General features: G+C 38.8%; 1 protein-coding gene across 5 annotated transcripts in view; it reads right to left on the reverse strand.

The window, feature by feature from the left end:
- The window catches only part of HMG20A (high mobility group 20A), a 145025-nt gene extending 130886 nt beyond the window's left edge, over positions 1-14139 (reverse strand). For 2 of the 5 annotated variants that reach the window (XR_004961993.1, XM_036281540.1), the window contains exon 1: positions 13907-14120. The gene's annotated coding sequence lies outside the window, so the exon portion shown is untranslated. Of the gene's footprint in view, positions 1-13906 lie in introns of all 5 variants that reach the window. The other 3 variants (XM_036281542.1, XM_036281541.1, XM_036281538.1) reach the window with 3 other exon arrangements.
- Positions 14140-14437: the final 298 nt, after the last annotated feature.

A 14437-nucleotide genomic window follows, 5' to 3' on the forward strand; every position in this document is an offset into this window, starting at 1 on the left:
ACTTCAAATGACACATTAGATTAGATGGCTATAATGGATATCTACAGAACATTTCATCCCAAAGCAACAGAATATACATTCTTCTCAAGTGTACATGGAACATTCTCAAAGATAGATTACATGTCTGCCTCCAACTGTCAGGTACTCTGCCTCCCCCATGAGGTTGCCTGGTCTTCCTCCAGTGCATTAACCTGAGCTAGGCTAGTCTTTAGGGTGAACCCAGACTAGCCTAGCTCAGGTTAATGCACCCCTTGCTTAGAGAGATTATGCAGTCAGGCACTCAATGAGGGAAAATTAGACTTTGTTTCAAAGTCAAGCTCTTAGTGTCTACCAGAGACTCCAACTTTAGTTCTTCCTAAGGTGTAACTGCTGCAGGTTCAAGTTGAGTATAGCCTGCAGTCTTCTCTGCAGGAGCAGTTTCAGCTGCCTTGGGCTCAGTAGGATTGATGAAAAGAGTCTCCTGTGGAGAATGCTGCAGGCCTGACCTACAGTGGGGGACTAAACACTTTCTCCAGGCCCCAGACAATAGCCTCTGAGGGTCTCACACTTGGAATATCCTACTCTGAGCCACTCTCCCATTTCCCATAGCACTGTACCCAGCAGGGTTATCTAGGACTTCACAGAGCTGACCCAAACAGTCTCCCATTGGGGGTGGTGTTCCCAGCCTGTAGGAGCCAGAGATGGGCTCTACTTCTTGTTGGGACTGGCTGGCTGAACTCAGAGGGAGCTCAGATCAACCTGCCCACAATGCAGTCACAAAGCCCAGCAATTGCTCAACTGTTTCTCTGACAGAAGACTTCCCGGCTGAAGTACAAAAATCACAGCTCTGTGCAGAACTGGTGTCCTTGTGCTACAGGTGTAAGCAGGAGGGATTATAAAATCAACCCCGTGCAGGATTCAGATCTCTCTGCAAGGCTGGTTTCAGCAATGAGGGGGCTGAGATTCCCAGCTCTGCTAGTGTTCTCAACTTTCTCCAGTGAGGGTCAAAAATCCCTGCCTTGTCCTGCTCCTCTGTGCTGCTAACCTCATAGGAAGCAGTCCCAGAGGCTCCACAGGTGGGGGGAGCGGTTCCAACCCTGCCATCAAGGTGAGAGAATCTTTCTCTTTCCCCAAACCAAACAGTTTAGTTACTATCTGGGGCTGTGCACAATGCCTTTCAAGAAAGTAGAGGCTCCCTCTAAGTCACTGCTGGGTACTGCCCAGGGGCCCCTCTGCTGGATCCCAAAACCACAGCACAGCCTTTCCAGAAGTCAGAGTCCAGAGCAAATTTCTCAGGCTAGGGCTACTAACAATAGGAACACTCCTTCACTGGGAAGGTGTGTTCCCAGTCTCCCAGGCAGACAATTACCCTGGTTCCCTCTGCCTGATGCTATGTGGGCTCTTCTTCCAGTCTCTGTAACTCTAGGTTTGGATCCCTGTGTGGGTTTGAGACTCCTCCACTCCCAAGGTGGGGGGGAGCAGCTAATACCAGTCGGCATCTTAACTGAGTACCTGCTCCAGGGGGTTCCCTCTTTCTACGACTCTCTCCTTTCACCATTCTGTATGCTGTTTCTTCAGTGATCCTTAGATATAATATGTACAATCAGCTATGCTTTTCTTGATTTTTCAAGTTGTTTGTGCAGTATGTTAGCTGTAAATCCAGTCCCTGGTTGGCAGCAAGGCCAAGCAGGATCCAGTTACTCTGCAGCCATCTTGCTTCTCTAAACTTTTAAAAATCAGGATTAATTTGGCCATGTAAGTTTCCCTACAACACTACCATTTTGCCAGTCAAAAGGCCTCAAAGACCATTGTTCTTTTCAGAAATCTTCCAGAAGACAGAACAGGCAGTATAGAGTCAATGGAAACATCTTAGAGACCCCAATCTATGGGGAAGATTAAGGAAATGAACCACACCTTGGTGAAAATATGCCAGGAGACACATTGAAATGGGACCAGGTACTCCCCACTGCCTTGCTCCAGATTAGGGTAGTGCCCCACAGTTGATTTAAATTAAGCCCTTTTGAAATAGTTTATGAGAGATTCTTCCAAGTTCCTATTTTAGGACACCTTCTTAGATTTAGAACATGAATAAAAATATAACAATATGAACAGCATTTAGTGCAAACACTAACAACTTTGCACAAGTTTGCTCATTATAGGTATATCAATCCATCTGAAGAGCCTGTTCTAGGTGGAGATGGAGTCTTACTAAAGACCTGGAAAACTTAAGGTCCTGAACAGTAGTTAGTTGAGCAATGGACTGGTCCCTATGATGTCCTGCTTACAATATACTCTTCCCTAAAGCTCACAGGAATAAAGCCTTGGACCAACCACACATGAATAAAGCGGGCACTGCCTGAGGAGGATTAGGGTCTTGCTGCTGCTGTTGATACTGGAAGGGAAAGCTGGACCTGCATTCCTAAAGATTTTAGATCCCTCTTTTGGAAAGGGACAGCACCTTCCAAAGCTAAGTAACAATGTTACTTTGCATTTATTATTTTTTGACAACTGTTATACTTTATGCCCACATTTGGACTGATAACACCTTTGTCTACAGTTTCCAGACAGTGGCTTCCTCGGTAAACTTATTCTGCTATTGGGTGTGTCACCTAAAGCCCCGCTCAGGATTAAATCATGAGATCCTTTATTCTCTCCAATTTCTGATTTCACTACAATTCCTTTTGTTCTACTAGGCATACCTCTCACTAAATACTTGACTACCTGTCCACACAACAGGTCTCACTGTAGAAGCCGATCTGTACCACTTCTTAAAATATGAAGCAGTCTACCAGCTTCGCTTGTTCAGCAGTCCAATCCTCTAGACACCTTGTATGCTGCCTTCTGTAGACAGTAATCCTTCTCCCTCATGAAAAGGCTTCCTCCATTCTTGACCCTCTTCTTCCCTTAGCACATAGCAAGAATCTCTGGACCTGGGGATAGGTAAGACTACACCCTTGATAGCAGGAAGAAATTACAGAAGATGAGACCTCCAACCATTTACCCTTGTAAGATTGTAAGAGTCCAGAGTTTTGAAGGCAGGATTTGTCACTGTATACAGTAAGTTGGAGTGCTGAGGAGTCTCCTTCATTGTCCAATATAGCACCTAGTGGGGTTCTTACATTGAGTGCTCCAAAAGCTAGAAAGATGGATAGTGCTCCGAGCATGCCAAAATCAAGATAATTGGATAGAACAAAAGCCTTCCCCCTCCTATCCCTATAAGAATGGCAGACTTGAGCAGGAAGAGTGATAGTCTTTGACATGGGAGTCCACCCTGTCTCCCAGGTCCTGGCACCTGAATAAAACCCCTTTTCTTTTGCATAAAGACCTGCCTCACCAGTTTGGCTTTTGTTGCACAGGCAGCTATTTTTCGGTTACAACATGACTTCCTCAAAGTACCTTTTGATAAAGAGTTTCCCCACCTCCCAGGGACTTTCCTTGTATGCCCCTTAGATAAAACCACCTTGGAGCTCACAAAAAACCCTATTCTTTTTTGTTTCAATTGACTAGTGCAAACTTAGCCTGGAAACCCCAAAGTACTCCACTCCTATAAATGCACGTGCCCCAGGTCCTTTTGCACCCTGCCTTGACTTCCCAGTGTGGCCCCTGGAGGCACGCCATGTACTTCCTCCAGGACCTGAGAGAAATAAACTTCTCTATTTCATCTCCCTTGTGGTCTTTTGTTGAACTGCAGCTCACCAGCTCACCATCTGACACCTCAGGACTCTACTTAACAAAGGTTAATTTAACAAAGTCGCAACACATTAGGTTTTTAAATACTGCTTCTCCTAATTTTCTCTCATTTTCCGGGACTCCAATTACATGTATATTACACTTTGTTATAATTGCCTCTATATTTGTGTAATATTTTTATATTGCTGATATAACTAATTACCACAAAACTATTGGCTTAAAGCAATACAAAAATATTTTCTTATAGTCTAGATAGTATAAGTCTAAAATGATTCAATGGGGGTGAATTCCTTTTGGAGGCTCTGAAAGAGAAGTGACTTTTCCAGAAATGTAGGACGTCCTACATTTCTTAGTTTGTAGTCCCTTCCTCCATCTTTGAGGCTAAGAATGTAGCATCTTCTTTCACCTATTTCTGTCCTTAATTTCCTCTGTCCATATCTTTGATCTTTTTGCCTCCCACTTAAGACCCATGTAATTACACAGGATACATTTGAACAATCCAGGATCATCTCATCTTAATATTCCTAATTTAGTCACATCTGCAAAGTCCTTTTTGCTATGTAAGATAATATACATACAGGTTCTGGGGATTAGAATGTGGGCATTTTTAGAAACCATTATTCAGCCTTTCATATAACCTATTATGCCCACTCCTATATTTTCATTATCTTTCCTTCCCATGCTTCAATCTGGCTATTTTCTAAGGCTCTATCTTCCATTTTATTAATCATCTCTTTTGTTATGTTAAATTCTCTGTAAAAGTTCTTAATTTTATTCATTGTATTTTTCAGTTTCTAGAACTTCCAAATTATTTAAAAAATAGATTCTAGTTCTCTAGTGAAAACTTTCCATCTTGGCATCTATTTTATTAAACATATTAATTACGTCCATAGCTGATAACTCCAATACCTGGATAATTTTTTTTTTAATCCTTACCCGAGGACTTTTTTTTTGTGTGTGTGTGCATTTATCTTAAGATAGAACAGGAGGGAGTAAGGGAGGAAGAGAGAGAAACATTGACATGAGAGAGACACATCGAGTGGTTGCCACTCACAGGACCCCAACCGGAACCGGGGACAAACTGCAATGGAGGTATGTGCCCTTATCAGGAACTGAACCCAGAACTCTCTGGTCCACAGGCCGACACGCTAACCGCTGAGCCAAACTGGCCAGGGCAACTGGATAATTTCTTTATCTGTTTCTAGTGCCTACATTTTCTATTAATCTTATTATTTTCATATGCCAGGTAATTTTTGCTTGCATGGTAAATTTTGTATATGAAAAATTATAGAAGCTTTAAATATAGGATGATATTTTAAATATAGGATATTACTTCCTCCAGAGAGAAATCACCCTATCCTCTGAAATGCAGACGCAGGACAGATCATCTTATTTCAATTGGAAACTGAGTTGATTTGAGGACAGGTGGCAATTTTTGTAAGGCTATCTAACCTCTGCTTTGCCTCCACTTAAGGGTATAGTCCTCTAGGGAATCCTAGTTGAGTCTGAGGTGTGTATAGGTCCTCTCCTCCTTGGAGGGACCGGAATTTTAATTTTTCCTTCTCTACATGATGTGATGTATAAAACAATTCACTGCTTTTCAGTGGTTTCTTGCTTAGCTGTTTTTAATTTTTTTTTTCTTTATTGATTTTAGAGAGAGAGGAAAGGGGAGGGAGAGAGAGAGAGAAACATCGATGAGAAAGAACATTGATTGCCCTGGCTGCCTCCTGCATGCCCCCCACTTGGGATCAGGCCCACAACCTGAGCATGTGCCATGACTGGGAATTGAACTGGCGACCTCTTGGTGCATGGGTCGAGCTCAACCACTGAGCCCTACTGGCCGGGCCCTGCTTAGCTTGTTAACTTTTGAGTTTGTGCAGAAAATACCTTAATGGCAAAATAAGTTTAAAAAATATTTTTTTTGTGCCTCCTTTCTCTTCCAGGATTTTGGCTCATCTGTCCAGGCCAGTTGGTAATCCCTAAATTCTAATTTTTGTGTACTTTGTCCCATGAGACTTTTTTCCCTTTTTTTAGCAGACATCCTCTGCTAAGTTTCATAGTTTCATGTCCTGCACTATGAATCAAGTAAATTCCTGGAGGGGAAAAGGGAAGCACAGAACACCATCGGCTTACTTCTTTGAAGTTCCCTTGGCTCAATGATTTTGTTTTTTTAAAAGGTGCTGCCTAAGAGCATACAGTGGAGTAAGGACAGCTTCTTTAATAAATGGTGCTGGGAAAATTGGACAGCTACATGCAGAAAAATGAAACTAGACCATCAACTTACACCCTATACAAGAATAAACTCAAAATGGATAAAAGACTTAAATGTGACCCATGAATCCATAAAAATCCTAGAAGAAACTGTAGGCAACAAAATTTCAGACATCATACGCAGCAGAATTTTCATTAATACATCACCTAAGGCAATAGAAACAAAGGAGAAAATGAACACATGGGACTACATCAAACTCAAAAGCTTCTGCACTGCAAAAGATACAATCATCAAAACGGAAAGGCTACCCACTGTATGGGAGAGCATAATTGCCAATGAAATATCAGATAAGGGGTTAATTTCCAATATATATAGAGTGCTCATACAACTCCACAAAAGGAAGACAAAGAGCCCAATTGAAAAATGGGCAGAGGAACTAAATAGACACCTCTCCAAACAGGACATACAAATGGCTAAGAGACATATGAAGAAATGCTCATCATCACTAATCATCAGAGAGATGCAAATTAAAACAACAATGAGGTATCACCTCACACCTGTCAGAATGGCCGCCATCAACAAATCATCAAACAACAAGTGTTGGCGAGGGTGTGGAGAAAAGGGGACTCTAGTACACTGTTGGTGGGAATGCAGACTGGTGCAGCCACTATGGAAAACAATATGGTGTCACCTCAAAAAATTAAAAATTGAACTTTCATTTGACCCAGTGATCCCACTGCTGGGAATATACCCTAAGAAGCCTGAAACACCAATCAGAAAGAATATATGTACCCCCATGTTTGTAGCAGCACTATTTACAATGGCTAAGATCTGGACACAGCCCAAGTGTCCATCAGTAGATGTATGGATAAAAAAGCAGTGGTACATATACACAATGGAGTACTACGCAGCTGTAAGAAAGATCTCTTATCCTTTGAGACGACATGGAGGGACCTGGAAAGTATCATCCTAAGTGAAACAAGCCAAACAGAGAAAGACAAGTATCATATGATCTCACTCATTTGTGGAATATAATGAACATAACAGTCTGAGGAATGGGGTAGTCCCAGAGACGTGGAAGTGGGGTACATACTGACAATCCCCAGAAGAGGGGGTGGTGGGGGAGAGATAAGCCACAGAACTTATATGCATGTATGCATGAACAGTGGACATGGACAACAAACTGGGGACAGGGCAGGGAGGGAGGGGGAGGGGGAATCAGTGGGGGAAAAAGGAGAAACATCTGTAACAAAAATTAATTAAAAATAAATTAATTAAAAAAACAAACGAACAAAAAAATCAATAAAATAAAAGGTGCTGCCTGCCTCAGTAAGTCTCCGAAGCTTTCACTATTCTTTTTAAAAATCTGCCTCTTCATGTTGTTCTCAGCAAAAGCATTAGTCTTCAGCAACCTATTCTCTCAGAGCCAGGAGTGAAAGTTATAGCCTGGATTCTCAATCAAAACTTTACTCCTTATTAGCTGGCTGTGTGACTTTGGCAAGGAATCCAACCTAATATTTAAATATTCTGAGTTTCAACTTTTTAAAAGTAAAATGAAAATAACACTATTTCATAAAGTTGTGAGGGTGTAAAAATATATGAGTTATGTCTATAAAATGTCTAGTAACAAAAGCAATGAGGGCTTTTTGCCAGGCATTTTATATGGATTTAATAATTTAATGGTAGATACAGTTATTATTTCCTATTTTCTTTTCAAAATCACATACCAGTAATTGATGGAGGTAAGATATGACTTTACAGCACTTTTCTTACAATCAATACTATTTCTATAATACTGATTTAGTACTGTGCCCGACACCAGCAAGTGCTCAATAATGTCAATTATTATACAAAAAATACAAATGCTTTAGAAATACAACTAATCACATCAGTTTTTCTATTTTGCTTTCTTCTGATATATTTTCCTCTTAACTTGTGTAAAACCAGTCTTATAACGTGTTTAAATGTGTTTTAAAAGAAGCTATTGTGAAAAATGAGTATCTAACAGCCTACTGAATGGATAGGTAATAATCTGCTTAATCATTATTCTATTGTTGGATATTTACAAGGTTCCATTAAAAAAACTTTGTTTTCTTTACCGATGGTAGAGAGAGAAAGAGAGAGAGAGAGAGGAAGGGAGGGTGAGAGACACAAACATCAATCAGCTGTCTCCTGCATGTCCCTCAAAGGAGATCAGGCCCACAACCTGGGCATGTACCCTGACCAGGAATTGAACTAGCAACCTCTTGGTGCCTGGGTCAGTGCTCAACCACTGAGCCACACTGGCCAGGCTACAAGGTTCCATTTTTTAAAAGACAGTACAAGTATCATTGCTGTTAACACTTTGTGCCTTCAACTATTTATTTGAAATATTTTTCTCAGAATAAAACCCTATCAGTAGAATTATTGGTACAAGATTATTAACATTTTATTATTGCTGATATAACAGCTATATTGTTTCTCCAAAGAGTTGTAGTAATTGTGATATCACCAGCAACAAAAATGGAAGGTTTGTGTCAAAAGAATAGGAAATTAAAGGTATGGAGCATAGGGATGAAGGAAGTGTGATGCTGTGAAAAAGAAGAAATAAATAAATTTTGAGGCTAAGTAAGAAAAAAGTGGATTATTTAGATCCTCTTTCTTGTGAAGCAGGGGTATTCATTTCACTTAAAGGAGTAGGGATAAAAATAAGAGGACTGGGTTTTGTTGACAATTCAAAAGCTTAAATACAAATACACATAACATACACATCAAAATATTTCAAGAATAATGTTTCTATGATAGTTTCCAAAAGCTCTGTGTCTTCCAACCTTGGATACAGATAAATATTATTTAGATGTAATTTACAGATAGACTGATATTTCACGTTCAACCTGATCCTCAGTATCACTTCTTATTCTAACTTATCACCAAACATTTTGCAACTTGTTGTATGGATTTTTATTATTGTTGTTGTAAGCTACACAGAGAAATGATCTGCTTTAAGGATACCATATTAAATTATAAAAAAATTGTACACAAAAATTATAAAACCGCCCTGGCTAGTTTGGCTCAGCGGTTGAGTGTCAGCCTGCGGACCAGAGAGTCCTGGGTTCGGTTCCCACTAGGGACACATACCACACACACACACACACAAATTACATAAGCACCAAATAGACTGTTTTCACTTAGTTTAGTCAATTTGGTAAAATGTACTTGGAAACAGGAGGTCTATGTTTTAACACCCACTGAGTCACTTGGTATGTAATTTTGGACCATAATAGCCTTATCTATAGATTGGGATATTTTATTTGAACACCAGCACTGGAGCATGGCGTTTTTCTTGTTTTACATTTCACATCTTAAATTTGTTTAATAATATTGAATTAATATAGTTGAATATTAATTCAAGTATATATACTTGAATATACTTGAATACATTAATATACTTGAATAAAAATGAAATAATTGCTTTTCTTTTGCTAATGACTAGTATACTTTGATTATCTTATTAACCTTATGTTAGACTTGAAGTTACTTAAAAAAAATTGTTTTTCTTTATTGATTTTACAGAGAGGAAGGAAGAGGAAGAGACAGAAACATCAATGAAAGATAACATCAACTGGCCGCCACCTGCATGTCCCACACTGGGATCAGGCCCACAATCTGGGAATGTGCTCTGACTGGGAACTGAACAGGCGACCTCTTGATGCATGGGTCTACGCTCAACCACTGAGCTACACCAGCTGGGTTGAAGTTATTATTTTAAAAGTTACTTTGGGCCATTTGTCTGCTCCCTTTACTATTAAATACATCTCATTGTATATACTCAAAGGCAGTTGTTTTCCTACCACGACCTTTCTCCTCCTACTTTGCTCCCATCATAGATTTTGGGGCAGTATGTATTTGCTCACCAGGGAAAAAAAGAAAGTGCCTTGAAAATGTGGGCTTAAAGACAGATCTTCCTCTATTTTTTTGCTATAGCTTTCCCAATAAAAAAATATTCTCTGCTAACTGCTTTGTTATGTACACAAGTAAGTAAGTGTCTGTTTGTTCAAGTTACACTTCAGATTTCTCTTCCAGTTTCCATTAGCCCCCAGAAAATTTTAGTAGTGATTCTGAGGAATCATGGAGGACAATGATTACTGGCTTGAGAGGCATTCAGATCCTGTCTCTATCACTTACACGTTAAGTGACTTTGGGCTAGTGACCTAACTTCTCTAAACTTCAATTTTCTCACATGCAAAATGAAAGTGTTAATACCTACAACACCAAGTTAGAATTAAGTTAGTCAAATGGGAATTGTAATGATGGCTAGATGTGGTTTGAATGTGAATATAATTTACAAAATAAGGATACCACACCACTGAATAAAAGTAGTTTTTGAGCTGATTCAAATTAGAGGCTAGTTTGATTTCTAGGGTCCTTAAAAAACCAAATTTTCCCAGATGGGACCAAATATAAAGGCTCTGAATTCCTCCATGCTCCAACAGATACCAATTCTATGGTATAGAAACACATATTAAAAGCAATAACCAAAGTGAATAATTTCAATTAGCCAAAAAATTTGTTGGTGATACTGTGATGAAAACAACACATTCATAAATTGCTGGTGGCATCAAAATTTAATCCACCCTTTTAGGAAAATAATATAGCTATTGTACAGATAACTATATAATACCCATACTCTTTGAACCAATATCCTGTTCATAACATTATATCCTAAGAAATAATTTAAACGAGGAAAATAGCTATGGTTTTATTTAATAGTGCCTGGTGCATAAAAGGCACTCAAGTATTTCTTCAACTGAATACCTTTATTTGTACTAACTTCTTCAAATCACTGCCCTTGGTTCCTTTCCATTAAGATTTATCTATTTTCATCATCTGGGGTTAATTTTAGAATCAAACTTTGTCTAGTCTCTGTTCTTCCATCTTCTTCAGTAACTTCACTGTTGACTGCTATTGGGCTCCCAATATCAGGTAAGATGATATTTTCACCCTCTGAATTCAGTTGACTGTCACACAGAAACTAATTTGAGCATATACTCTATCCTTGACATGATTTAAAAAATAAAAATCCGAGGCTTCCTTCAAGATCCTAAGATATTTTCCTTTGTCAACACTCTTTTAGTATGAACATTCATCTCATTGCCTGCTTTATTAAGACAAGATAGCCAGAAACCTTCACGTCCATCCTCACCAGATCCTCAACATACTTTTAGTCCTGTACCTAGGCACTTATATTTCCCTCTAGGATCTGAGGAAGAATTACCACTTCCTTGCTTTCACATTGAATGTTAGGCTTAACATTTAAACAGCTGTAGAAGAATGGCTTGAATATCTTCCTATAATAATTTAAGTGACTCCTTAACCTTTCCTTACAACTTTTAAAGGAATCAGGGTGGTAGGGACACATACCATGCATGTGTCAATGAAAAGGGCTGAATATTTAACACATGGGCTTGTATGGTCTGGAGAAAAATTAGGCTGGAATATTTGAACTAGGTTTAGAATGCCTTAGAGATCAAGACCAAGAAAGAGAAAGTTTAGGGCTGCTTCCTGACCCAATTTGAACAGTGATCATACCATAGATCTTAGGAATACCAAGAGAGCAAAATTACAGTTTTAATTTGGAAATCAGAGTAAACTCCAAGAGAATTTTGATATTTGTTTGTATTTACTGATGTATTCCAAGTCTTTAGAACAGTGATTAGCACATAGTAGGCTTTCAACTTTTGTTGAAATAATGAAGAGTCATGTAAGAGGTATTCTAATTTAAGGCCCTGTAATAAAGACTGTAGACTAGTAAGTTTAAAAACCATTCAAGTTGTTAGAATACTCTCTTTAACACTTGACTTCATGGCAAAAACTATTAAACCAACAAACAAAAAGCAATAGTTGTAAAACATTAGCATGACTTTACAAAGAACAGCAGACAATAAGACAACACGTTTTCTAGCACTCTGTGGTGTGAGCAGTGTATTCAATGACTGCTTTTCTTCTAATTTTGACAGTATGTTTCTATTAGAACATGAAAAGAAAATTACAACAAAGAGCATTAAAAAAGAAGCTTTTGGAAGATAGCAAGCTTCTCCACAGAAACACTTTTTCCATGGTCATTCCTTCTATTTTTCATAAGCCTTTCTAATTTTTTTTTTTTTTTTGATGGAAACAACTGCCACTTATCACAAACATCTTCTCTCAGATATGTGCTTTATATATTGCTTTCTTCTGAACAGACAGTTCCTCAAGCGGTTCAAGTCTTTTAGCCACAGCAATTTTTCTCTCTTTTATGTGCATTTCTTCCATGAAATAACATAGAAACCAATTTAAAACTCTCCTTTGCTTCCCAGAGTTTCCAAAAGGCAATGCAAATATCTCCCAGTCAATATTTTAATTATCTTTTCTGTCTTTTTAGTCAGCTCCATAACCTTTACTTATTTCAATAACTCCTAATATTATAGTTTAATTTGTCAGAATGATCACATTTTCTTCCATATTACACTAATAAAGAAGAGCGTGAACACATTCTCTTTAATCAATTAGTTAATATTTGCTTGAGGTTGTCTACATGTCCCTACCTTGTAATAACAACATACATTATTTTGTCTCACCTTTAAAACTACTGCAGAAATTTTGTGGTCTTTAAAAAGATAATTCATTGATTTTAGGGTATGAGATCTTTCACGTCTACAGAAGGTTAAAACATACATTTTTCCCTTTACTGTAACATTTAGTTTAAAACATATTTTCTAATACTCTAAACCAAATAACTTTTTAAAGGAACTAGAATTAAAACTATTGCAAATTCTGAGGATAGATTAGATAAGAATCCAAAATGAGAAAATGCGCAGGCTTTATTCTTTTAAACATCCTTCAAAGACACTGCAGTTCACTTGATAGATGTTCTAAAATTACTGAAGTTGTTGAGATTCCCTAAGCTCTATATTGATTGATTCCTTCAGTATACACCGACCCACCCCAAGTATTGTGGTACTTGAAAACAGAAGCCAAGGAATCCAAATTGTTTAGTGTTTATTACCAATTTGCACATAGTTTCTTATAAAACACTAATATAGAAAAAATAGATTTATTCATCTTTTGTCCTTTGTGAGCCAATTCCACCCCCCACACATATAAAATCTGAGCTGAATGTCATTATCTTTGCACCATGCTTTAAAACTACAAAAACAGATACCATTTTGAACCTATCTGAATTTAATTAAATTACAAAGAGGGAAAATGTACTAGTCTAATTTTCACAAATGCTGCATGTTACATGTAAGAATTCTTAAGGCTGAGGAAGTTCTCAGGCACAGGGCAGAACCTGTAGCCTAAAATTAACAGGTTTAAGAATTTAAGATGCCAATCATATTAGTTAAGGTAATACCATATATATGAGTACTTCAGTATCATACTTGCATTCTGGTAAGGTTAATATGCCTCATAATTTATGTATAATATCGACTGCTGTAATAAACCGTGGCTACAGACTTCCCTTACCATGTCAAGACAGGGACACACACTCGGTCAGCGCTGGACGGTGTAAGGAGCAGAGGTGGGCAATTATGAGTCACACAAGAAAGTGTGTAATCTTGCAGAGACGAGTAGAGAATTTTAACTTGGGGTTTAGAATTCTTTGAAGGACGCATTAAAAGTTTTTTGTTGAGGAGGATACCATCTTGCATGTTGAAATAACCCTCACATAAATTCTGACTGGAGGTGGACACTAGCAACACAAATTGGTGTAAGAACCAAACTTTCCCCATAAAACACAATCCAAAAACTTTAAAGCATGGTCTGGGCGCCCCAGCCGCCACAGGAAGTGGGTTGGACACCCTAAACCATCACCTTCCCCCCACAGGAAGTGAATTGTCCCCCCACCCCACCCCACCCCAGGACTACCTTCCTCCCCTCCCCCAAGCGGAAGTGAGGCGCCTCCATTAAGTTGGCCTCAAACCCAGACAAACCAATTAACAACAGCAAAAGAGGGTGAAGGGCACCTCCACTATGGCCACCCCCAAGCTTTCCTTGCTTACTGACCTGCTGACGATAGGGGCAGGCAGGGGCCTGAGGCTAAAGAAACTGCCTGTACAGAGCACAATTCTCTGAGCCTCTCAATCGCATTCACTCTTCTTCGGCGTCTCACAGCTTGAGAAAAATTCCTCCGCAGTACTTTATTATTATGTCCTTTCTTTTCGTTTACCTTATTGGCTTAAACACATTCCCATAGGCAACTTCTGTTATCACAATAACACTTAAAGTTGCTTTGGTGAGAAGAAAAATGAAATATTTTGCCCTATACGTTCACAAAAAATGAAGGGATTATTTCGTTCAAATGCGGAAAAGGCTTACGTCATTACGCAAGTAAAACTCACTGTCGCGGAGGTTTCTGGGAGATGTAGTGTTTTTAATTGCTATGGTCAGCAGGCAGTACTGGGACTTAAATTGGCAATAATTGTATACTAGCACCCTTGAACATACAAATTCTGTATTCGACGGCGGGCTGACGGAGGGGTTCTGGTGCTAAATGGCTCAATACCTCACGCACTTATTTGAACTGAAATTTCCCTT

Source organism: Molossus molossus, unplaced genomic scaffold (genome assembly GCF_014108415.1).
Source record: "Molossus molossus isolate mMolMol1 unplaced genomic scaffold, mMolMol1.p scaffold_m16_p_38, whole genome shotgun sequence".
NCBI classification, from domain to species: Eukaryota; Metazoa; Chordata; class Mammalia; order Chiroptera; family Molossidae; genus Molossus; species Molossus molossus.